Source organism: Ailuropoda melanoleuca, chromosome 11 (genome assembly GCF_002007445.2).
Source record: "Ailuropoda melanoleuca isolate Jingjing chromosome 11, ASM200744v2, whole genome shotgun sequence".
NCBI lineage: Eukaryota > Metazoa > Chordata > Mammalia > Carnivora > Ursidae > Ailuropoda > Ailuropoda melanoleuca.
Genome location: NC_048228.1, coordinates 735,710 through 761,404, shown reverse-complemented (window position 1 = coordinate 761,404; position 25,695 = coordinate 735,710). Strand labels below are relative to the sequence as shown.

The 25,695-nt window shown below is 45.0% G+C and overlaps 1 protein-coding gene across 1 annotated transcript in view; it reads left to right on the top strand.

Annotated features, from left to right (window-relative positions):
- The first annotated feature begins 635 nt into the window (after positions 1-635).
- Positions 636-25,695, top strand: part of GNB1 (G protein subunit beta 1) — a 90,628-nt gene continuing 65,568 nt past the window's right edge. Inside the window, exon 1 of the mRNA XM_011231236.3 lies at positions 636-720. The gene's annotated coding sequence lies outside the window, so the exon portion shown is untranslated. The remainder of the gene's footprint in view (positions 721-25,695) is intronic.

Sequence of the window (25,695 nt, the reverse complement as noted above, 5' to 3'; positions counted from 1 at the left end):
CACCCCGCCGCCGGGCCGCGAGTCTTCCTGCCCCGCCCGGGTGGGGTCGCGGGCCGGGAGCGGGCGGGGACCCTGCGGGCTTCGGCTGGGGTCCGGGCCCTGGTCCGCGGTCGGGTGTCCCAGGTCTGGGGTCTGGGGTTCGGGACCTGCGGCTGGGGTCTGGGCTCTCTGGCCGGGATCGGGGTCCGGAGCTCGGGCTCAGGACAGGGGGCGGAGGGGCCGGGGTCTGGGCGCGGGGGCCCTGGGATTCTGGGTCTAGGTCTGCGTTCCGAGTTCTGGGGTCCCGGTTCCAGGCCCGCGGTCCTGGGTTCCGGGGTCCGCGGCCCAGGGTCCTGAGGCGGCGTCCGCGACCTGGGGTCCTGGGTCGGGGTCCGCGGTCCGAATCCTGCCCGACCTCCCTGGGGGCTGTGCGCCGGAGGCTGGCCCCGGAGGGGGTGCGCTGGGCCGGGGTCTGTAGGCCGGCCGGGCCGGGGCCGCGAGAACAAAGGGAGCGGCGGGGCTCTGCAGCGGCTCGAGGTGCTCGTCCTTTGCCTGGGAGGAACGCTGTGTTTTAAATACAGCTTTTCTGGGGACTTTGAAGTTAGTGTGTGGTGGCGACACGGTGGAGGAAGGGGGACGGCGAAATGAGGAAGCTGAGGCGCGGCCGGGGCCGGGCGCCGCTGGCGGGTCGGGGCGGATTGAAGGCCGGCAGACAAAGAGCGGTGCTGGGAAGACCGAGCGGTGCGCTTCTCGGCCGTTTNCGGCCGGGGTCCCGGCGCCCCCCGCGCGGGCGCCGAATGAATGGCTCGGGCCAGGCCCCGCTACAAGATGGCGCGTCGCCGCCGCTGCCATTGTCAGCCGCCGCGCGCTCCCGGCCTCCTGCGCCCCGATTGTGTTTTGGGCCCCATTTACATTATTTAGAAGGACCGGGGCGGGGGGGGAGGGAGGAAGTAACCCCAGGCTGCGTGTCCCCCTTCGCCCTGCGAGCTCTTCGCTGGCAGCGGGTGGGGGTGGGGGAGGAGTTGAGCAGACAATTCCGCCCGGGTGGTGGCCGAGCCCTCGGACTTTTGAAGACCCCCCCTATTTTTCTTTGCGGATTGTTTGTGGTTCAGAAGATATTTAAATATGTCTTAAGTCCTTTAAATTACACAGTTGGCATACGGAAGTAGTATTAGCTGTGTATGCTTAATTCCTCTTCATGGAAGCTTTTTAGTTGGCATCGTGAGATCCGTTTACTGAAGAAAAACAGCGATGTGTGAGTTTTCATGTTGGGAAGGGAGGTTGCTGGGCACTGACAGCTACAGAACACTGAATTCATGTGTCAGTGATGTAGACATCTTTATCTGTAGTTTTAGTGTGGGGGGGTCTTTTTTGTGTGTTTTCGTTTTTACTGTCCATCTGATTGCACTGATCTCAATATTTGATGGCTAAGCAGCTGCTTGAGAGACTGATTATTAACTAAGAAAACGTGCATTATTTTTATGATTAGCAAATAGATGGAAGTATTAGCTTTCTAAGAAGTTCCTTTCAACTCTACATACTGGTAAGGTCTTTAGAGAGTTATTATCAATAAGAATTTTACATGAATTTTTTGTTTTCGAATTTGAAACTTTAGTATTTTGGGGGGGTAGAGGGGTTCTTTATTTGAAAGTAAGGTTTTAGTTTGAATTCTATTAAGATAGAAAGGGTCTGTTCTAGATTCTTCCGGAAGGTATATATTGCAACAAGAAAGTGAATAGGCAGTTCCTTTTTTGCTTCCTTACTAATATTGGGTGTGTGGGTGGGGACAGAGTTGGTGTCACCAACATGGAAACAGGTCTGAAACCTCTACACAGCATGACTGGACGGTAGCTTTCGGCTTGATTTAACTTTCTAACAACTAGAACTGTCCAGAAATGGAGAGCAACTGGAATGGTTGGTTAGAGATCAGTCCTTTCAGACCCTGTAGTGGGGGTGGGGGGGTGGGATCTCTGGCCGCTCTGAGGCTGGACTACAAGGCTTCTGCCCAGGTGGAGACTCCCGCCTTGCTTACGAGCTTCTGGATTCAGGGGCATTGTGAGTGCTACAAGTTCTTCTTAGAAGTGAAAATTTAGGAAAGCAAAGTTAAGTTTTGTGATTGTGCCGGTGATTTATTCCCATTTCTTTCTGCTGGTTAGGGCTGCGGTGTTAGTGTTACGGCTACATTTCATCTTCTGTTGGAATGATTCAAAAGTATGCATATAGAGGAAATTGTTCAACCATGCAGTTTTTACTCAGAATCGATTTTCTTTCTTTCGTTCTTTCTTTCCTTCTTTCCTTTCTTTCTTTTTTTTTTTTTAAAGATTTTATTTGACAGAGCTAGAGGCCGCGAGAGAGGGAACACAAGCAGGGGGAGTGAGAGAGGGAGAAGCAGTCTTTCCCCTGAGCAGGGAGCCTGATGCCTTGCGGGGCTCGGGGCTCGATCACAGAACACTGGGATCATGACCTGAGCTGAAGGCAGACACTTAAACTGAGCCACCCAGGCGCCCCAGAATTGATACTTTCTTAAATAAACACCTATTGGACAAAAACTATTCCTCCAGTATGATGCTGGAGTTAACCATGGGGCTCTATGGATATCATCACATAAGTAGTCAGCCCTGTAATTAATGTTCATTGAAGGACATGAATGATACCTTAATAAAGATTCCTCTTTCTTTAATGTTTTGAGTTATTTCTGTTTTGGGGGGAGTTGTAAGTTTCCTTAGATTGAATTTTCATCTCAGAAAAGACTGTTAAAAGATTGCAGAATAATGTACTTTTTTTTTTTAAAGATTTTATTTATTTATGTGAGAGCGAGACAGCACCAGTAGGGACAGAGGGAGAGGGACAAGCAGACTCCCTGCTGAGTGGGGAGTCTGCCTCTGGGCCAGGACCCAGGACCTGAGCCAAAGTCAGACACTTAAATGACTGAGCCACCCAGGCGCCCCTGTACTGTCTTTTTTTAGAGTAAAACTTAAAGTTCTTTTCAGATTTTTTTCATGCCTAGTGACTTTGATTGCTAAGCTTGAGTCACCTTGGTAGACTTATACAGTGACAACTTGAGAAAGGGACTGATTTTATGAGGAGTTAACTTATTTTTCAAAGCTCTGTTCTGTTACTTTTTACTTTGCTAAAAGTTTCTATGTCTGTTGTCCATTAGTTTGTTTGAAAAAGTTGTATTTCTACAAATCGCTTTGAGAAAGGTCTTCAGGATATTTTTAGATTTATCTACCTGCCATCAGTTGGCTTTTGGGCTAATACATTCTTTAAGGACTAACAATGATATTATTTTAGACAATAAATGTAGTATTGACATTTATTATAGTTTCTTTTCTGGATTGTTTTTTCTCTGCCCATGTTGGTTTCTCTGGCTCATGTTGGTCTCCAAATTGGATTAAATTCTTACTGTCTACAGACTTTGGCTTTTAAAAGCATTAGTGGATTGGTAACAGATATTCTCAATGTTATTATCTGGGCTTGACCATATGGCATGCTATATTATTTTGAAAAGTCTGTTAGCGCAAGTCTAGTAAGGCAGTGAGCAAAAATCTTAGAATCTTTTGACCCTGGGGTTAAAACCCTGGGAAAAATTCCGATTTCGGGTTTTCATTCATTGCTGAAAGGTTAGAGAAATTATGAAGTAAGATGGGTCAGTTAAATGTGTGGTTTAGTGAAGAGAGAATGAAGAGATAAAGAGAGGCTTAAATTGACACTGAGGTCAGAGACGCATTTCACAAACAACGTGTAAAGGTGGAAGGAAAGCTGGTATAAACATGTGGGGTGTGTGCGCGTACGTTGGGTAATGCAACATCATGTTGACTATTCTGGTAAAAAAAATGGAACAGCACTTGTTTTTAAAGCTGTGTGTTTTGTTCCAGAACTCTTATTTAGGAAATATAGGCAATCTATAGCATTCAGATTGGTCAGAGGAATGCCAAAAGCTTTTTAACCCTTTCAGTTCTGTTCTTGTGGCAGTGCCTTGCGTTAGGTGCCACAGTGATCCATGGAAAGAAATTCCTGCTGGCTTCCAGTGATTGAAAAGCTTCTTTTATAGAGCCGTGTTGCCTTCTTTTTCTTAAAGACTTAAGTAAATATCCGCTTATTTCACTTACTCAAGTTCTGGGGAACGCCATTTCTACAAACACAGATTTAAAAGACCAGGGGCATCCTGCTGGATCGGTCAGTAAGCCTGATCTGCGGGTGGAGAGTTTGAGCCCCACGTTGGGGGTAGAGATTACTTAAAAAGATAAAAAATAAAAAAGATCAAGCCAAGATTACCTAGGGTAATTTTTAAGAGATTATTCAGTTGAACCTATATTGCCACTGATAAAAGGTTATGATTTAGTGATTAGCCGTTCCAGGCTTTTATAATGCATTTTACCAAGAGGGAAAAAGACTTGCATGTTTATTCTTTAGCCTGTCGGGACTGGAATTACCAGGGAATTGGTTGAACATACTGGTTACTTGTGGATAATTGTATGTTTATGTGTATCTGTCTCCTGACTTAATCCTGTGGCATTATAAAATATATTTCTGATGAATATTATAGATTCTCTTGACTGACTGTCCAAGTGTTGTAGTTGATAAAGCTTTTAAAAATTCCGGACACTTTCTAATTAGACAAGAGAGTGTTAAATGTTAAAGCCTGTATAGTAGGTTTTCAAAAAATTGTCATAGGAACTTCAAAAAATAATTCCTAACTTCTTGAGGGGGAGAGAAATTCCCTCCTTTCTGAAAGGTCTGCCACTGTGGAGTTAGGGAGTTAGGGCCCAGTTCTGTAACTCAATTTGCTGGTTTGGGTGTGGATTTTGACTTCTCTCTGTCGGTTCCCTTATCTGTAAAGCAGGTGTTCCAGAACCTCCTTCCTAGGGTGGGTTTGAGGATGGAGTGAGCAGAGAGACATGTGAAGCTCTTAGAGCAGCACCTTGCCTACAGTACACCCTTTAGCCATTTCTGCTGCTAGGGGCCTTGCTTTGTAAAAATCCCTTTAACTGTGGCGATGTTAAATGTTATAAGAAGACAGTTTACTACGAGATTTGTTTTTTCTTTCTTCCTAATGGTTCCACAGGAATATTATTAATTCAACGGGTGGACTATCTGCGTCAGATGTCTTTGCAAACCCCTGTCATGTATTTACTACCTCACCTTCTCTGGAGTCTTCCCACATTGTTTTCTTTTCTTGAAGGGCTTTCTTTACCTTTATAGGAGGATTTTGATACTATAATTCATTTTGAAAAGTAGCAAAAATTATTGTTTATTTTTCAAAAGATTTCACCACACCCCCTGTGATGCTGAATTTTTTTTTTTTTATTTTACAAAACTTCTTTTGGTGTCCCTTGATTTGCCAGTTAGTGATAATAACAATGAAATATTTTTCATTTATTTTTATAAATACCATAACTGGAAATGTGTTTAACAAGTGCTTATTCAGCACCTTCTCTGGTAGGTGCTGAGGCTATAAACTGCCAAAGAATGGGTGTGTCCCAGGGCCTCACTGAGTTTATAGTTTAATAGCCTGACAAGCAGGTGCCAAGGAGAAATTCAAGGGCAGGGGGTTTACAGGGACAGCTAGAGATAATGACTGAGTCAGATGCTTAACCGACCCAAGTGCCTGAGGAATAAAGTGTGTTTTAAAGTTGACACCTGCAGTACCCTCTAGGTGGAGCCTGTCTGGCATGCAGTTGGTGGGTGGGGGAAAGGAAAGTGGGTTTGAAGCTGAGGAGATGGTGTATTTTTCATGCAGCCACCAATTGGCCTCTTTCACCCACTATGTCTCCAGCACCCAGAACAGTGTCTCCTGTGTGGTAGTGGTAGGTGCTCTGTAATTATTGAATGAAAGAGAGCATGGCTCATCAGGGATGGAAGTTCCAAAGGGCTGGAGGGCGGTGAGAAATGGACACTGAGAGGTCAGAGCCTTAGGAAAGAGTTGTGCTTTTACCTTGAGGGCTCTGGGGAACCTTTAAAGGGTTTTAAAAACGGAGATTGGCCTAATCTGGGCCATGGTGTGGTACTTGAGCTTGGAGCATGTTCAGATGAGGGAGGAAGACTTGCCAAAGATGGCCATATGGGGTGCTGGTGTGGAGAGGAAGGGGTCTGGACTAGGGTGGTAAAGCTGGTGACTGAAAGACAGGATGGCTGCATGGAAGGCAAGAAGAGAAGACCACAGATGTCTGTCCTGGGCATCTGGGTGGATATTTGGCATTTACCGAAATAAGGAGCAGTGGTTTAGTGGGGGTGGGGTGGGGTGGATAATGAGTTCAGTTTATGCATGTTGGGTTGGAGGACATTAGGAAACCTTCCATCAAGGGCGGGTCAGTCCTTAGGCTTTCGGCTCCTCTCCCTGTAAAGCTCTTCTCCTAGAGGTTGGTTTGTACGGTTCACTGCCTTCATTCACGTCTTTGTTCAAATATCCCCTCCTCAGAGGTCATTCTCTCATCTCATTAATCTCTACCATTTTACCTTGCTCTGCTTTCCTAGTCCTTGTGCTGATCTCCCCACTAGTTCTAAGCTCCATGAAAACAAGAATTTTGGTTCACTGCAGTATTACCAACCTCTGAAACAGGACGCCCAAAAATATTTGGGTTTTGTATATGTAAATGTGGAGCTCTGGAGGAGTGGTCTGGATTGGAGGCAGGCCTTTCAGAGTTAACACTATTTAGATGGTAATTGAAGTTTGGGGAATAATGATTACTAGGAGCAGGGGTCTTAAAGTATGATCTGTGGACTCCTGGGGGTCCCTGACCCTTTTTTGTGGTTCATTGGGTCAGAGCTACTTACACAGCCATGAAGATGCTATTTGACGTTCACTGTGTTGATGTTTGCATTGATGGTACAAAAGCAGTGGTGGGTCAACTGCTGGTTCTTTAATACAGATCAAGGCTGTTGGTATCAAACCAGGTGTATATTGTAGTCATAGAATTCTTCACCACCATGAACTTGTGTTTTTAAAAATCCAGTTTAATGTCTTTGATGAAGCATAAAAATTAATTTTATTAAACTTTTAACACTGAGTACCCATTTTTTTTCCTGGCTGTGAGGGGAAATGGGAAGCAGGCGTAAAGCACTAGTGCATCTCCAAGTACAGTAGCAGTCTCCTGGACAAGTGGCTATGCCACAGCGTTGAAAGAACAGCAGACAGAAGAGGATGGCCCTTTAGATGGGTTATTTATATGGCAGATACCTTTTTGAAAATGAAGGAAGTGAACCAGATATTTCAAGGAATGTAACTGACAGTATTGTTGACAGTGATAAAATTTGAGCTTTCAAGTGGAAATTAGAATTTTGGAAAACTTGATTCTGCTATCATGAACTTGACAGCTTCCCAGTATTTAAAGACTTTTCTTGTAGGTGATGATGCTTAGAAAATGTTTCTTTTTATATTATGTAATGAAATGTGTCAACATTTGAAAGATTTGCTTAATTCAGTGAACTGATAGTTTCCCAATGTCCTGTGTGTGATGCTGCTAGCGCACAGATGGTACAAGATCCATTCAGGGGGCGCCTGGGTGGCGCAGTCGTTAAGCGTCTGCCTTCGGCTCAGGGCGCGATCCCGGAGTCCTGGGATCGAGCCCCACATCGGGCTCCTCCCCTGGGAGCCTGCTTCTCCCTCTCCCACTCCCCCTGCTTGTGTTCCCTCTCTCGCTGGCTGTTTCTCTTTCTGTGTCAAATAAATAAATAAAATCTTAAAAAAAAAAAAAAGTATGGAGGGAGCCTAAGAACAAGCCATCTGAACAGCAGTGATCTGGAGAGCAGTGTAGTGGGTTAAACCAGCTGGGCCGCATCTAGGGTATTGGCCCAGGGTGCCCGCAGGGACCAGAGAGGTCCTTATCTGAAGACAGGCACTCTGTCCTGATGTGTCGTCCGCCCCCCCTCCCCCCGCTGTTTGAGCGTTGTGGGTGTAGGACTGCCTTTTCTTGGGGAGGAGAACCCAGAGATTTCTCTAAAGGTTGAAAACCCATTAGTGTAGCTGGAGAAGAGGCCTTGGGACAGAGCCCTAAGGGGGGGGTGTGTGCTTTAAGGGTGGGTAGAGGAAGAGAAGCTCTTACAAGAGTGATCAGAAGTTGGGAGAGTATCAGAATACAGTGTTAGCGCCTGGGACAGTCTTGGGCAGGGGTGGGGTGGGGATAGTCAGGGTAGCAAGTTTGGCTGAGAGAAGTAGACCAGGGGATTTACTGCCAGGATTCCCCAGGGCCAAGGATTGACAGTGTGGTGTGGGAGGCTCTGAAGGAAAGGGGTGGAGAGGCAGTGAGGAGGGAGGACTCTGTTCTGGTTTCAGGTAGAGTGGCTAGAGCGTCGTTAGGTGTGGAGAGGAAGGGACCTGTAGAGGAGAAGCGGGAGCAGCGGTAACGCCCTTACTCAAGGGCCGAGCAGTGCTAGGGAGCATCTGCTATTGAGGCAATGAGGAGAGACGCTGACTCTCCCTTGGTGAGAGGGACGTCTGTCAGGTGGGGGAAAAGACTGCTGAACAACAAGGCAGAGCAGCAAGAATTTCATTTTTTAAAGAAAGATTTGATTTATTTGTTAGAACACAGGTCGGGGGAGGGGCAAAGGAAGAGGGAGAGGCAGACTCCCCACTGAGCAGGGAGCCACACACACCAAGGACCCTGGGATCATGACCTGAGCCAAAGGCAGATGCTTCACCAGCTGAACCACCCAGGCGCCCCCACTAGAATTTCATCTTAAAGCCAGAGGTTAAAGCATTTGAGCAGCGAGCGGGAGATGGTGAGAGGATGAACAGGATCTGGGCAAAGGGAAGCCGCAGGGCAGGACTGCGCTTGGATTGATAATCTCCACTTGGCGTAGATGTTCATATATATATAAACTATGTTGGGAGAAGTACTTCAGGATTTCCCTGTTGAAATATATTCTTCAGACCTTGGCCTGGCACCTCCACCTGGCATTACCTTGGCAGGAGATGGACTTTCGTTTTGCCCTGTTGGCGACCCCGGTGCTATCAGCTCATGTTTGTCGGGTGCCTCCTGTGCCAGGCACTTGCCAAGAACTTTGTCATTACCATGTGATTCTCACATCAGCTCTGAGGCTCGTACTAGGAATAGCCCCATTGCACAGATGGCCAAACCTACGCGGATCAAGCAGCAGGACCCATGTTTGAACTTGAGTCATTTGCCTCCAGAGCCTGTGCTCTTAATTATTACACTGTGGACCGTCTGGCATGAGCGCTTCTCCCTTACTGTTTCATCTTGGAAAACTTATGTGTCTGCATCTGCTCCTTCATATATTGTTAAAAGGAAGACTCTTCCACTTGAAAACATATTTACCAACCGTTTTATCTTCAGTGTTTTCAGGGGCTCTGTTCTACCTTCGAACATGACAAGGTCTTTTTTTTTTTTTTTTTTTTTTTTTAGTTTTAAGTAATCTCTATGCCCAACTTGGGGCTTGAACCCATGACCCCGAGACCAAGAGTTGCATGCTCTTCCAACTGACCCAGCCAGGCACTCCTAAGATGACTGAGTCTTCTATAACTTAACCTCCTAGTTAATCTTTGTATTTTTTTCAGCCACTCCTTGGACAGACAGTCTGTTTCCACTGCTTCAGTTCTCTATCCTCTTCTCATTCTCTGAGGATCTCTTTGTTCCCGTTCCCCCTCAGCCACCAATGTTGTTTTTATAAAGATGTCCTTTTTGGGGCGCCTGGGTGTCTCAGTTAAGTGTCTCCCTTCAGCTCAGGTCATGATCCCAGTGTCTTGGGATCAAGCCCTGCATCTGGTGCCCTGCTCAGCAAGGAGCCTGCTTCTCCTTCTCCCTCTGCCCGCCACTCCCCCCCCCGAACCCCCCCATCGCTCATGTTCACTCACTCTCAAAAGTCTATATTTTTTTTAAAGATTTATTTATTTGAGAGAGAGACACACACAAGTAGGGGGAGCAGCAGGCAGAGGGAGAGGGAGCCCGATGTGGGGCTCGATCCCAGGACCCTGGAATCATGACCTGAGCCGAAGGCAGACGCTTCCCTGACTGAGCCACCCAGGGGCCCCTAAGTGAGTTATTTCTATTCCAGTTTTCTCATCTCAGGGTGGTTGTGAGGATTAAATGAGATGGTGCAAATAAAATGCCTACCCTCCTGCGTAGCGTGCTGGAAGAGCTGGAGTGTTGGCTTCTGTTACCACTGCCACTTAGGGTGTTTGGCCCCTGTGCCCCCTCCTTTCCTCGGGTGCTTCTCCAGGCCGACTTACGCTCTTTATTACATCATTGTGGTCGCTTTCTGAAGGGTTTCGGGGGTTCTTCTGCTTAGTTTTGAAGTGGTGCTCTGTTACTTTCCTGTGGGTGCTGTAAGAAGTTATCACAAACTGAATGGCTGAAACAGCAGATGTACCCTCACAGTTTTGGAGGTTGGAAGTCTGAAACCAGGATGTTGGCTGGGCAGCTACCTCTGCTTCTTTCTAGCTTCTGGTGGTTGCCAGCAGTCTAGTTTTTGTCTCTGTTTTCACTTGGCCTCTCAGTGCACGTCCCTGCTCTTACAAGGTATGCCAGTCGTTGGGTTAGGATCCACACTAATGATATTTGCAAAGACTGTTTCTCCAAATAAAGTCACACCAACAGGTGGATAGTAATTTTCAGGGGATACCGTTTTGTTGTGTTTTTAAAGATTTATTTATTTATTTGACAGAGACCACAAGCAGGGCAAGTGGCAGAAGGAGAGGGAGAAGCAGGCTCCTCGCTGAGCAGGGAGCCAGTGTGGGGCTCAATCTCATGACCCTGGGATCATGACCCGAGCCGAAGGCAGGTGCTTAACAGACTGAGCCACCCAGGCACCCCTCAGGGGATACTGTTAAAAAAAACCCCAGTGTAGTTACCTGGAGCTTCATCCTTAACCCTGTCCTCCTCGGGTTCCTAACTCCCTGTCTCCGATGTCCTTCCCTTTCCTTCATGGCCAAGCTTGTAAATAGAAGACTTACTTGCAAGTTAAAGAAACCAGTAAGAGAGAACTTGAATAGAAAGGTAAATGTTTTATAAGGTTTCTTGATGTCTCACAGAACCAAAGTTCAGGAATAGAGCTGGGCTTTTCAGGTCAGGGTGGGGTCAGGGGTGAAAAAAACCATTGAGAGTCTCTGTCCATCTCCTTTCTATTTTCCTTGTCTGTAAGCACCTCTCTGCTTCTGCTTGAGGTAAGAAAGCTCTCTGAAATGGGTTTGTTTTTTTTTTTACCCCTATTTTCAGCATATTCTGTCTCTTGACATTGAACTTGCTTGACCATTACTGCCACTTTGAAACACTCTTCTGTCTTGGTTCCTGGCTCTTTTGCTTACCTTTTGTTTGTCCTGCTTGGTTTCCTTCCAGGTTTCCTCTTTTGTCTGCCCTACATGCCCTCAGTTGTTTGGCATTTCTCAGTCTTGAGTCCAGGATTCTCTACATTCTTGGGCTCTCAGGTGATCATGGCTGATCCCATCTGTTGTCTCTTTTAAATGCTGTTTACTGATGGTGATGACTCCCAAATTTCCAGCCTTTCTGACCTCCAGACCCATCCATCAGCTTGTCCACCTTGCATCCCCATTCCTTTTGCTGTTTTCAGTACTGAGTCCTTAATCCTTTAGGTTTTAGTTTGAATGCCTCCTCCTCAAATAGGCTTTTCCTGGTCACCCCTGTTTTTGGTCTCGTTGTTTGGCCACAGTTACCATTTCATGGCATTCACTTCATGTGGTAGTGACGGTGGTGAAGCCCTGCCTCTTTTTTTCTCCCTAACCAGCCCAGGTTGGAAGCAGAGAGCACACCAGTTGAGCTGTGTATGTGGGCAGGGTTAGTTCTCGAACCTGTGAGTCAAGACTCCCTGGAAGTGTCTATCAGCCCTTTTGTAAGCCCAGGTTTTAGAGAAGTGCCCCAAGTGCCCTAACACAGGTTAGGCGACAGTGGCCTGTGAAGCTATATGAGGAGTACCTGAACTTCCAGGCAGTTTTCCTGAGAATGAATAAGAGAGTCCTTGACACCAATGGAATTTGGGTTTGGGATGGCTTCTGTAGACCCAGAGGCAGGAGAAGGGAGGCCAGAGAGGTTTCCTGGGCATTGATGGAATCAGAGCAGGGGAGTCTTGGTGCCTTACACTTTTGGGGAAGGCATTTAAAACATGCTTTTTGAATCAGTAAGTAACCATCATGCTCCTTATACCTTTTCTTAAAATAGGGGAACTGACCAATTCGCATTTCCTGTAACTTAAAACTTGACATATTCAGGAAGATGCTGGGCTGCTGAGGAGCGGGCTGCATTTTGAGGAAGTTCCCTTCAGCTCTGAAAGAAGAGCTTTAAAATAGTAGCTCTTCCAGGGGCGCCAGGGTGGCAGTCGTTAAGCATCTGCCTTCAGCTCAGGGTGTGATCCCAGCGTTCTGGGATCGAGCCCCACATTAGGCTCCTCCGCTGGGAGCCTGCTTCTTCCTCTCCCACTCCCCCTGCTTGTGTTCCCTCTCTTGCTGGCTGTCTCTCTCGTTGGCTGTCTCTGTGTTGAATAAATGAAATCTTAAAAAAAAAATAAAATAGTAGCTCTTCTGGTTCAAACATTTGCTCCCAGATTTAGATAATGCTAACTTAAAAACGTAATAATGAAATTAAAGCTTCTAAAATTGTTGAGATTAATGTTGTCAGTCAGTAGGTAAGTCATTCTTTTTTTTAACAGCAGAGCAGCCTTGTAGGCTTGATTCCTATACTTGATTAGAAGAGCTTAACAACATGTAGGTATTTGTATAATAAATATGTTTTTAAAAAAATGTTATTTTTTTTTAAAGAATTTATTTATTTATTTGACAGCACAAGCAGGGGGAGCAACAAGCAGAGGGAGAGGGAGAAGCAGGCTCCCTGCTGAGAGCAAGGAGCCCAGTGCAGGGCTCAATCCCAGGACCCCAGGATCACGACCTGAGCTGAAGGCAGACGCTTAACTGACTGAGCCACCTTGGTGTGCCCCAGTAAATAGCTTTTTTATGTTGCTTTTAATTTCTATATTTCAGATCAGCCTTATATGATAGAATTCTTTTTCAGTGATGGAAATACTTTATCATCTGTGTTGTTCTGTATGGTAGCTCCTAGCCACATGTGGCTATTGAGCACTTAAAATACGGCTCAAGTGACTAAGAGACTTTTAGTTTTATTTAGTTTTAATACACTTAAGTTTAAAAAACCACATGCAGCTACTCACTGCTGTGCTGGATAGCACAGTCCTAGATTGAGCACCTGGGTTGCCATTAGTAGAAATTTGGGAGGTATGAGGAAAAGTCTCCATATAAGGCGGATGAGAATTTGGGAAATTTTAGTCCATTCAGAACTTCTATTTAGCATCCCTTACATATCTGTGGTTAGGAACCTATATTGTGTAAATCTTGGGATGTTTGTCAAATGTGTTAAATTTATGTTTAAAGATTTTATTTATTATTTTTTTTAGAGGGAGAGAGCACATGTGCACACGGTAGGGGGGAAGAGGCAGAAGGGGAGGGAGAGAGGGGAAGAATCTCAAGCAGACTCTGTGATGAGCATGGAGCCTGATATGGGGCTCCATCCCAGTACCCAGAGATCATGACCTGAGCCAAAACCAAGAGTCAGATGCTTAACTGACTGAGCCACCCAGGCGCCCCTGTGATAAATGTATGTTTAAAAGAATAGTTTATATTGTATATAGAATTGAAATTTTGCTAGTCAAATTTACTTTTTTCTTTTTTCTTTTTTTTTTTTTAAGATTTTATTTANTTTTTTTTTTTTTTTTTTTTTTTTTTTTTTAAGATTTTATTTATTTATCTGGAGAGAGTGCAGGATGGGGGGGGGGAGTGGGAGGGAGAAGAGAGAGTCTCAAGCCAACTCTGCACTGAGTATGGAGCCGGATGCAGGGCTTGATCTCACAACTCTGAGGCTATAACCTGAGCCAAAATCAAGAGTCAGATGCTTACCCAACTGAGCCACCCAGGTGCCCTAGTTAAATTTTCTTTCAAATATTTTACCTTTTATATACACACACACACGCACACACATTCATAAACTTGCTGGATTTAAATCTTAGATTTTGGATCTTAGGTCTTGGTTTTGTCTAGTTTTAGCCATTTCTGGAGTCTTTGGAATTCATCTGTTGGGGGCAAGGCACTGTGCTGAAAACACTCTCAAAGTACTTTATGTTTTTTGCATCTGTCTTGTTTCTTTTGTGGTAACAGAAGAGAGACATCCTTGTGGCTAATTTTCACAGGATTAAGGTAGAGGCTACCACCAGTGTCTGTTTCACTAATTGTCCCTCGGAGACCAATGAGGAGGAAAAGAACATGTATCAACTCAGATCAGAAGTTGGTGGAAAGAGACAGCACAAAGAATGCCCCCAAAAGCAATGAATCCTTCCTTCCCTTGTGGAAATGTCAGTTCCCCTAGAGGTGCAGACAGTATTTTGCTCTTGCTTTCTCTGGAGGGAGGGGTCTGTGTGGGAGGGGCAGTCGGGGGGGGGGAGAGAATCTTAAGCAGGCTCCACGCTCAGTATGGAGCCCAACATAGGGCTCAATCTCACAACCGCAAGATCATGACCTGAGCCAAAATCAAGAGTTGGACGCTTAACCTACTGAGTGACCCAGGTGCCCCTCTGCTCTTGGTTTTTGTCTGGAGGCATTTGTAGTTGTCATAGCTTGGGATGTGCTGTAGGATTGCTGCTGCATGACAGAGGGTTGGCCAGCCCGAGATGTCAGCAGTGCCATTGTTGGGAACTCTGACTTAAACTAATATGCATTTTGCAGTTAAGAAAAGTTCATCGTGGCCTTACCTCAGTATCTGTTGCTGCAAAACAACAGACTGCCCTCAAACATGATGGCATAAAGGAGTAACAATGCATTCACCTTTGTGTCAGGGGAGAGCTCAGCTAGGCGAGCCCATCTGTGCTCTGCATGGTGTTGGCTGTGCTCACTTACGCATTGGAGACATTTGGCAGATGGGCTGGGGTCGCGTTTCCTGGATGGCCTCACCTGCATGGACTCTTAGCCAGGGCTCCTCTGTTCTCCACATGACCTCTCCATCAGGCCAGCTCACCCATCTTGTGGTGGCCGAGTTCTAAGAGGGCAGGAACAGAAGTTGCTGGGCTTCTTGAGCCACGCTTAGAAGTCACACAGCATGGCCATAGCTGTATTCTGTTGGTCAAAGCCAAGTTACAAAGTACAGCCCAGACTGTAAGTGTAGGGAAGGAAATAGACTCTGGATCTTGTGGGAAGGAGCTGCAAAGAATCTGTGGCCATTTTTTAAAACCCATCACAGACCTTTCTATAGCATGGCATTTAGAATCACCTGCTTTAGGATGTCCAGTTAATATTAAGATTGCTGTAGAATGAATTCCAAAAATGAATTCCTTATAAAGACAATTTATTTCAGGGTTTTTGGGTTTTTTTTTTTTTAAGATTTTATTTATTTATTTGTCGGAGAGAGAGAGAGAGCACAAGCAGGGGGAGTAGGCAGAGGGAGAAGCAGGCTTCCCGCTGAGCAGGGAACCCAGTGAGGGAGTCGTCCCAGGACCCTGGGATCATGACCTGAGCTGAAGGCAGATGCTTAACCGACTGAACCACCAGGCGCCCCAATTTATTTAAATTTATTTGCCAAATTCTTGCTAAATACTTAGTTTGAGCAATACATGGTGCTTGTTAGTAATACGAGGAAATAGCTTCTAATTTTATTCTCACGGGGGAGACAAATCTAACGTTAGGGTGAGTGCTGTAGGGTACTGTATGGAGGAGAGGGGCTTGGCTTAGGGCAATTGGGGAAGGCTTTTGTGAGTGGATGACACCTGCAGGGTGAGAGGGAGCCATGTAGGTGAGGGTAGAGAGCAGTGATTGCAAAGGCTTTGAGATGGGGAGAACTATATGGCCAAAGCTTAGAGGGAAGACATCCTCAGTCACCTGACCCAGTTTGTGCAGGAGAGTGTCAGTTTACGCCTGGTGCGCTGGGGTTCTGTCTGGTCGATGCCTTTGATTTTCAGAAGTGCCCTGGTGTGGACAGTGCATATTGTGGCTACCACACACTATGGAAAATTTTGTATTTTTTCTCGGTGCAGAGGGAAGCCATTGAAAGAGTTTAAGCAGGAAGTGACAAGATGCGAATTTTAAAGAATTGTTCGGATTGCTGAATGAAGAATGGGTTGTTGGGGGGAAGGTAGAGGCAAAGATCATTTAAAGGTGGCTGGTGATGAGAACTGTTGTGACTTGGCCAAGGATGGGAGGGGTGAGGAGATGGAAAGAAATGGGTCGATTCCAGTCTGCTCTGGCAGTTGAGCCAACCAGAGTGCTGGTGCTGATGGACCAGGCATAGGGGACCAGGGAGAGGAAGGGGTCTAAGATGGCTGCAGTTTGCTTTGCAGACTTAGGGGATGGCGATGTGGGGCACTGAGATGAGGCCTAATGGGTGGGGCATGTTTGTTTCTGTTAGTGAGGATCAAGAGGTGTGCTTGGACATTTGAAGTTCCAACTGACGGTAAGACAAGCAGGTGTAAGTGTTGGCTCATCAGTGTGTTGTTGGCCTGGAGTCCCATCTGGAAGTCAGAGTTAGGATTCAAATTCTTGTGCAGGGATGCTATCACCTGTGCGTTGGAGTGGTGAGGGGGCAGGAATGCCAGCCATCAGAGGTCTGAAAGAGGAGGCATGGGCAGGGGTAGCTCTTCAGTTAAGGGTGAGTGCTTAGAGTGCTGTTGAAGAGTCTGGTGGAAAGGGGTGGAGGAGGGTCTCTTTGACTTAAGAACTTAAGGTACTAGGTGGTGGGCCCTTGAGGTGGCATGGTGGCAAGTAAAGCCACATTGGAGTGAGTTGGAACATGGGAGGTGAGGAAGGGGAGGCCAGCTGTGTTATGGGGTGACAAGAAGCTTTGTATGGAAGGGGCAGGGAGAGAGCTGAGGTGTTGGAAGGTCACGTGGGTGCTGTAGAGCGTTATGTTTTTAAAGCGGGAGACTCTAAACAGTGCGTTTATTTGGGTGCATACTAATCCCTCAGGATCTTGTAAGACGCAGATCCTGATTTAGTTGGTGGGGTGGGGCCGAGTTGGCCTTGTAACAGGCTCCGGGGTGCCTCTGGTGTGCTGGTTCCTGGACCGCATACTGAGAAGCAAGCACAGACAGAAATAACGGGTAGGGAGATCAGTGCAGCGGAGAGAGGCAGTAACAGCTGGCTAAACCCCTTGAAGCCAGGGGATTCTCATCTGCCTTTACTGCCCCAGGCCTGTCTTATCCTTGGTGCCAGCTCTTTGGATTGGCCTTTCATATCTGCTGGTCTCACAGCTTTCAAATGTGTCCTAATCCGTATGCTATTCTGTCTAGTTGAGCAAGTTAGCTATGACCGGGGACGTGTGATAGACTTATTAACTCTTGTGAGGTTAAACAGCAGTTTGATTTAGTATAAAATTTAATTGGTTTTATATCTGAGCAATGGGTTGAACCAATTACCTTTTAGCAAACAATACCTTATTGTCTTTAGCAGCTCTCCTGCCCGTAAGTCTGCATACAGTGCCTGCTAAGCTCAGGGTTTCGAGGTGTGGAAGAGACAAAGCGAGACTTAGAAAGATGGCTTTGAGGGCTGCCTGGCTGGCTCAGTTGGTAGAGCATGCAACTCTTGGTCTCTGGGTCATGAGTTCAAGCCCCACATGGGGCATGGAGCCTACCTGGGAAAAAAAAAAAAAGATGGCTTTGATTGGGAGGGGGTGGGATTGGGTTTCAAACAAAAGATTGTCTTTGTTTTTTTGTTTTGTTTTTTAAGATTTTATTTATTCATTTGACAGAGACAGAGACAGCCAGTGAGAGAGGGAACACAAGCAGGAGGAGTGGGAGAGGAAGAACCAGGCTCCCAGCGGAAGAGCCTGACGTGGGGCTCGATCCTAGAACTCCAGGATCGCGCCCTGAGCCGAAGGCAGATGCTTAACGACTAAGCCATCCAGGCGCTCCTGTCTTTGTTTTTTAATTTAAGACTCCTAACAAAGCAGCATGACAAGTGGTGCAGGTCAATTTAGGTACCTCTGATAAACTGAGTATAAGTAGCTCTGAAGTTTTCTACAGACTGACTATTATAAAACCGGGGACATTCTTGGGGAAGGAAGTTTGAGGGTATTTGGGTCATCTAGAAGAAGAGGCAGAAAGGAAGAACCGACGTGATGAATAACTGTGATTAGACAGGTTCCTCTCATTGCCACACCCTCGCCGTTCCTCCTTTTTACTCCTGTGAGTGAGATGGCCGAGATCCACCAGGGGCGGAAGCAGGGACAATGAGAAGGCTCCAGCTCCAGGCACACCTGTGCTGTTGCTCTGGCCCCTTCCATTGACCTTATCCAACCTTAGAGATACCCAGGAGGATAAAGACGCCTGTTGGGCCCTGGCCACAACAGATGCCTGTAATTAAGCTGTTCATCCTGAATGTTTAGCTGAAATAAACTTTATAGTTGCTTTATAGTGAAGTTCTGTTTTTAGTTTTACTACAAAAGTCAGTAATTTTGAGTCATGTGTCTTAGATAATGAATAGAAAAGACAAAGCAGAGGTTCATGACAAGAGCCATGAGTCTTTATAAGTTTGGGTTTTTATATAATAAGTTTTTAATAATAAGTTTTAATAATAATTTATTAATTTTTATAATCTAATAATTTAATAATGAATTTATAATAAAATAAATTTAGATTATAATAAATTATATTTATATATAATTATATGTAATATAATAAATTATATATAATAAATTTAAATTATAAAAATAAATTTAATAAAATAATTTTTAATAATAAGTTTTTAAACTTATTCTTTTATAAAAGTTAACTTTAAAAATAACTTTTTATATTCTTAGGCAAGTAGACATTGCCATTTTTTTATGGTTCTTAGGACTGAATCTTTTCCCTTTTTAAAGAGAAAAGCATATTTAAGTCCATCAAAAGACTATATGAAGAAAACTTAGATGTGCTTTTGAAGAGATGTGAATGCAGTTTTCCTGTATACATATGTTGGCATATTTTAAAGATGGCACTTAATTGGGGGAAAAATATTTTTAAAGATTTTATTTATTTATTTGAGAGAACATGAGTGGAGGAGCAGAGTGAGAGGGACAAGCAGGTGCGCCACTGAGGTGCCCCTAGGGGGAATAAATATTTGAGAGGAGTCCGTTCTATAAAAGATGAGTGGGAAAGTGTTCTATTTGATATAAATTTTAAAAGTATTGTAAAACATAGGTAGGTGGAACAAAGTCTAGATAATGATCTGTAACCTTATAGGAATTTAGTTCATCAGTGTGGCATCTGAAATCAGTTGGGAATGGATGGATTACAGTGTAAAAGATGTTGGATCAAGTGGTAGTCTGCCGGAAAAAAAAAAGTTGAAAACTCTACATTCCATAGCACATACAGATTCTGGATGGATTAGAGATTTATTTATTTATTTTTAAAGATTTATTTATTTGACAGAGAGCACATGTGAATGGGGGGAGGGGCAGAGGGAAAGGGAGACGCAAACTCCTGGCTGAGCAGGGAGGGTAGGGGGAGGGCCTCTATCCCAGGACCCTGGGATTGTGACCTGAGCCAAAGGCGAACACTTAACCGACTGAGCCACCCAGGCACCCCTGGATTAAAGACTTAAATGTAAAACTTTTAAAAATGAAAGTACTATAAAAATATTGGTATATTTTACAACCTTTGCGATTGGGTGTGTTGGGCAAGGGTTTCTTCACCTGACACTAAGGCTGTAAGCCATAAAAAGATTATTTGCTGAAATACTCAGAACATAAGACACCTGATAGAGGACCTTTGAACTGTAGTTCAAAGGCAAGCAGATTGGAGGAAATATTAAAAATACATATGATAAAGGATTGATACCCTTAGTATTAAAAGAGGCATTTCCAAAGTAAATTATTCTAGCAATTTTAGTTTTAGGAATTTATCCCAAGGGGGGAAAACAGAATACTTATTTAACTTATTTTTAATTATAAAAACAGAATATTAAAAACAGTCTCTATTAGAAACCCTTACCTTGAATTTTTGAGGTAAAAGCAAACAGTTGTCAGTGGTGACTAGAATATAAACTCTGTGGGGGCAGAGCTCTCCACGAAGCATACTCTGTGCCTTCGCTGTAACAGAACTCTCAAACAGGGACTCCTGGGTGGCTCAGTCGTGAAGCGTCTGCCTTCGGCTCAGGTCATGATCCCAGGGTCCTGGGGTCCAGCCTCACATTAGGCTCTCTGCTCGGCAGGTAGCCTGCTCCTCCCTCTCCCACTCGCCCTGCTTGTGTTCCCTCTCTCTGTGTGTCTCTCTGTGTCAAATAAATAAACAAAATCTTAAAAAAAAAAAAAAGAACTCAATAAATATTTGTGGAATGAACACATGGTTGAATCTAACTGCCTATCAGTAGGGATTGGTTACTCACAGAATACTGTGCAGCCTTAAAAAAAATTTAAGGTGAACCTTTGTTACGATCATGAGGAGATGATCACAGTGCAGTAAATGGGGCGGTGAGAAGAATTTTCAGAATGTGATGTCGTTTGATTCATTTATGAAAAATTATGTACCTGTGTATCAGATACAGTCTGGAAGAAATACAGGCTCCTGTTCACCCCTGCGGGTTGACTGGGGCAAGGAACATGTAGTAAGATGCTGGTTTCTCTGTATTTTTTTGTGGAAAATTTACCAAGATCATGATAATACAGAAAAGATATATCATTTTGGAGGAAATATAAAAGGAAATGATTTATGTTTGAACATAGGAACTATCTCAAAGAGAAATAGGTGTATTACAGAAATCTCATAGTTTGAGTTTGTTTGCCTTTATTTATTTTTTTAAAAGATTTTATTTATTTATTTGACAGAGAGAGAGACAGCCAGAGAGAGGGAACACAAGCAGGGGGAGTGGACTAGGGAGAGGAAGAAGCAGGCTTCCTGCTGAGCGGGGAGCCCGGGGCTGGATCCCAGGTCCCTGGGATCATACCCTGAGCCTAAGGCAGACACTTAATGACTGAGCCACCCAGGAGCCCTGCCTTTATTTTTTTATTGAGGTATAATTGACTAAATTTGCCTTTGAGGTTAAAGTTTTTTATTGGTGCTGTAGTCTGTTCTTTCATAGCATCTTATGCTCATGGTTTGCTTTTTTTCCTGCATTTCGTTATGTTTTGTAAAAGAATTAATGCCATGGGTACTGTTAAAATTGACATATAACAACTGCAGTCTGGTGTTTTTTGTTTCTTTTTGGTTTTTTGAAAATTTTAAATTTTAAATTTTAATTTATTTTTTAAATAGAGGGAGGGGCAGAGGGAGAGAGAATCTCAAGCACAGACTATATTTGTGAGAGAGATTGGCCTATAGCTCTCCTACTTTTTAATGTCACTTTCAGAATTTAACATGGAGATATATTGGCCTTATTAAATGAGCTTTTTTTAATTCTTTTATTTTTTTTAAAGATTTTATTTATTTATTTGACAGAGATAGAGACAGCCAGCGAGAGAGGGAACACAAGCAGGGGGAGTGGGAGAGGAAGAAGCAGGCTCATAGCAGAAGAGCCTGATGTGGGGCTCGATCCCAGAACGCCGGGATCACGCCCTGAGCCGAAGGCAGACACTTAACCGCTGTGCCATTCAGGCGCCCCGAGCTTTTTTTAATTCTTGAGAAGATTTTACATAAGATTGATATTATTTCAAGCTTAATTATTTGGAAGAATTCACCAGTAAAGCCCTATGGGCCTGGGGTTTCCTTTGTGGGAATGTTTTAAATTCTCTGTTTAATTTTTAAAATAGAAATTGACTATTGAGATTTTGTATTTCTTCTCTTGTTATTTTTAGTTAAGTTGTGGGTTTTTAAAAAAATATTTTTTTTCATGAGAGAGAGGAAGAGGCAGAGGGAGAAGCAGGCTCCCCACAGAGCAGGGAGCCTGATGCAGGATCCGATCCCAGGACCCCAGGATCACTGACCTGAGCCAAAGGCAGACAACCGACTGAGCCACCCATGTGCTTGGTTGTAGTTTTTTTTTTTTTTTTTTTTTACGATTTATTTATTTATTTGAGAGAGAGCGTGCGCACGCCACAAGTGAACAAAGGGGCAGAGAGAAAGAATATCCAAGCAGAGTCCTCCTGAATGCAGACCCAGACATGGGTCTCTATTCCATGACCCTGAGATCATGACCCAAGCCGAAATCAAGAGTCGCATGTTCTGCTGATTGAGCCACCCAGGCGCCCCTGGTGGTTTTTAATAACAGTACTTTTCAGCGATGTCAGATGGTAACACTGTGCAGTCAGTCTGTACAAGGCAATCAGACAAAACCAAAGATCAAGTAAAATTTAGTCAGTGAAGCCCATTGTAGCAGATGAAGACTTTAGGTCATGTGAAAGGTGAGAGGTGTCAACGCCTGTCATGGACCTAAGACTAAGATGTAGAGAGCAAGAGGTAGGGGTAGATGTTCAGCTAAAATGTAACCTCTTGATTAACATATAAATTGTAAGAGGTAGAATTCCACTTAAAGTATAAATTTGTTGGGGGGGGAAATCTTTTGTATAATGAATTTTCAAGATTGGCAAGATGACATAATTTGAGTTAAAGAATCAAAGTTCATTTCTTGGAGTGCAGGAGTGCTAGGTCTCTCTGAAGTGTGAGTGTCCTCTTCAGGCCCACAGAAGCCGCTGCAAAGCGGAGTGGCTAGGAGCAGAATTGGTACGTGGGAGAAGGCCGATTCTTGAGGGTATTGGGGGGAAGGCCGTTTTTGGTTCTAAGATTTGAGATTTACAGCATGTAGTTGCTGTGACCTATAAAGCTTTCAAGACGGTAATTGTAGCTGTATATTGACTACCTGTTGTGTGCCCGGCACTATACCCTATGCCAGAGGCTGGCAAGCTACAGCCTGCCATCCTTTTCATATGGTCCGTGAGCTAAGAATGGTTTTTACATTTTAAATGGTTAAATCAAAGGAAGAATACTTTGTGATGTGGGGAAGTTAAGGGAAGTTCCAGTCTGTGTCTGTAGATTGTCAGTAGATGATGGCACAGCCGCCATCTCTCACGTGTTGTCTGTGGCAGCTTTTGTGACAGCGGAATCAACAGCACAGTTGACTAGTTGCCTCAGACCTCAGACATTTGCTGTCTGGCCCTCTGCGGAAAAAAGTGCCGTCCCTGCTCTTGACCAGCAAGGCATCTTTTGACCTCTTACCAGCAGAGAAGCAAGTCTGGGGGTTAAGCAATTGACCTGAGGTCACAGAGTTGGGACCCAAACCCTCCTTCTGATCCCAAACTCTTTGTGCGTCCTCCTGTGCAGCATGTCCTCCACAGAAACACTGCTGAGCGTGGTTTTCCTTCAAAATTTTTTTGTTACCAGAAATGTTATGTGCTAACATATACTAAGTTAATGGAGTCTTTTATATACAAGAAATACAGGTTTTCTAAATTTTTCTAGTTTAAATTTCATTTGGACGCTTACTATGATGTCTGAAGTTTGGGTGTTTATGTGAGGGAAGTACCTCCTCAGAAGGAGGATCCCTCTGGGACAGGTGACTGAGGGGTCCGCGGACTAACTCTCAGGGTGAGGATTAAGTGCTTTGGGCTTATTGATTTTTTTTTTTTTTTAAGATTTTATTTATTTATTCGACAGAGATAGAGACAGCCAGCGAGAGAGGGAACACAAGCAAGGGGGAGCGGGAGAGGAAGAAGCAGGCTCATAGCGGAGGAGCCTGATGTGGGGCTCGATCCCATAACGCCGGGATCACGCCCTGAGCCGAAGGCGGACGCTTAACCGCTGTGCCACCCAGGCGCCCCTGATTTGTTTTTTATTCTGTTGTAGTTCTCAGGACGACATCTGGATCACATTCGGACTTAATCACTGTGGGTTTAGCCTTGAGAAAGGCATTTCTATCTCTAAGGAGGCACTTCCGTAAAGATGGTTAAGTTTGTAAAAATGTCTGTAGTGTGTGTGTTCCCGGTGGCGGCGCCCCCTCCCCTCTCCCTTCCGGCAGGGCAGCCACGAATGGCACTGCTTCTCTGAATTGGCCAGTGAGCTTTCGCTGGGGGCTGAGGTTCTGACAGGTTACCTTGAAGAGTACTTACACAGTTGACACGTTTGGGCATTTGTCACTTAGTCTCTTTGTTCTCTCTGGCCTTCACTTCTGTGAAGCCAGTCCCTCTCCTCAGTCAGCCCACTTGAACTGCTCTGACTCTTCTGATTGGTTGGAAAAACTTCAGCCCATTCATGGACTCTGTTGACAGGCTGTGGAGAGGAACAGTGATTGAATTCTCAGACGGACATTTGGGGTTGTTACAATTTGGGGTGTGCTCCTGGTATCTACTGGGTAGAGGCCTGGGGTGCTGCCCAACCCCCTGCACTGCTCAGGACCACCCAATGTGAGCAGGGCCTTGAGGGAGACCTCTGTGTTCTGACTGTGGCCTAGCACTGTGCTCTTGGGGGGTCGAGGGCTGTGGGCTGTGTAGGTTCCCCCTTCAGTGTATGAAGGCAGTTTGTGTGTGACCTTGGTGTACTGCAGTTTTAATTGCACTGCCTTCCCTCCCCGTGATATTTCTCCAGGTCTCCAAGGGGTGATTCCGTGCACTCCACCGAGCTCTCGTTGGTTCTTTATCTTTCTGCCGGGCTTATTAGTTCTACTCCTGTAAAAATGAAGTACTTTGCCCCATTGGGTAGTAAACTTAGGAAGCGGGGAGTGTGGCCCCCGCACTGTGAGGAGGAGTTAATGGGCAGCCACACCCCACTCAGATTGTTGTTAGTCTCCCGATTGCCCAGTTTGCCAAATCTTGGAGGCTCGTGTCCGGAGCACTCCACTCTTAACTAGAAAGCCAGCCCCTCTGGCTGAGATCCTCCTTCCTGCTAGAAGGGGTGGTTCTGGGGCTGCTTCCCGGACTGAGTAGGAGAGGGTGTCCCCAGTAGTCACTGAGTGGCAGACTGGGCGAGCAGAGAATGTGCTCCTCGTTTTCCAGTTCATCCTTAATGTGATTGCCGGGTCTGTCCTGATGCACATGCCACTTTTATTTTAAAACAAATGTGAATTTATTAAGAAGTAGAATGCAAAATTTATATCACTTCCCCCCCTTTACCACTAAATACATCAAGTGTGTATTTTTTGAGAGCATGGATGTATTTTTATAAAACCACAGTTCACTCATCAAAATTTGTAAATTAGCACTGATACTAAGCTGTTTCTATTTTCTGTTTTGCTAATTGTCCCCTTAACGTCTTATAGTCAGTCCACAACACCTGTTGTATTTAGAGATTGTGTCTACTCTTCTTTAACCTGAAATAGCCTTTCTTTGTCTTTCTTGCTCTTGACATTTTTTAAAGAGTGCAGACTGATTTTGACCCAACTTTGGGTCTGTCTGGGCTTCCTGATGATTAGATTCAGGTTTTGCATTTTGGGTAGAATACCATGGAAAGGTTGTGTCCTGGGCCGTCTCTGTTAGTGTTTTCGGTGCCCTACACGGCTTGGAGGGTCCAGTCTGAGGCCCTCAAGGCTTGGGCCGCGTCTCCTGTCTCTCTCTGCACCAGCTCTTGGCTTCAGCTGCCTTGGTTGTGTCGGGCTTCGGAGAAGACAGCTTCAGCTCTTCTGTGGCTTTCTTTTCCATCCCTTTGCTGTCTCCTCCCTAAGCATCCAAGGTCTTTGAGATGCACCTATCCTCAAGGCTACGTCTGCAGATCTTGCTTCCCCTGGGAACGTGTCTCTCTCGCAGTAAGCATTTACTAAGTCCCTCTTCGGTTTTGTTCAGAGAACACACAGTTCCCACTCTGGATGAATTTATAGTCTATCGCTCCACTTTCCAGCCCCCCCGAAGCAGAGGGGTG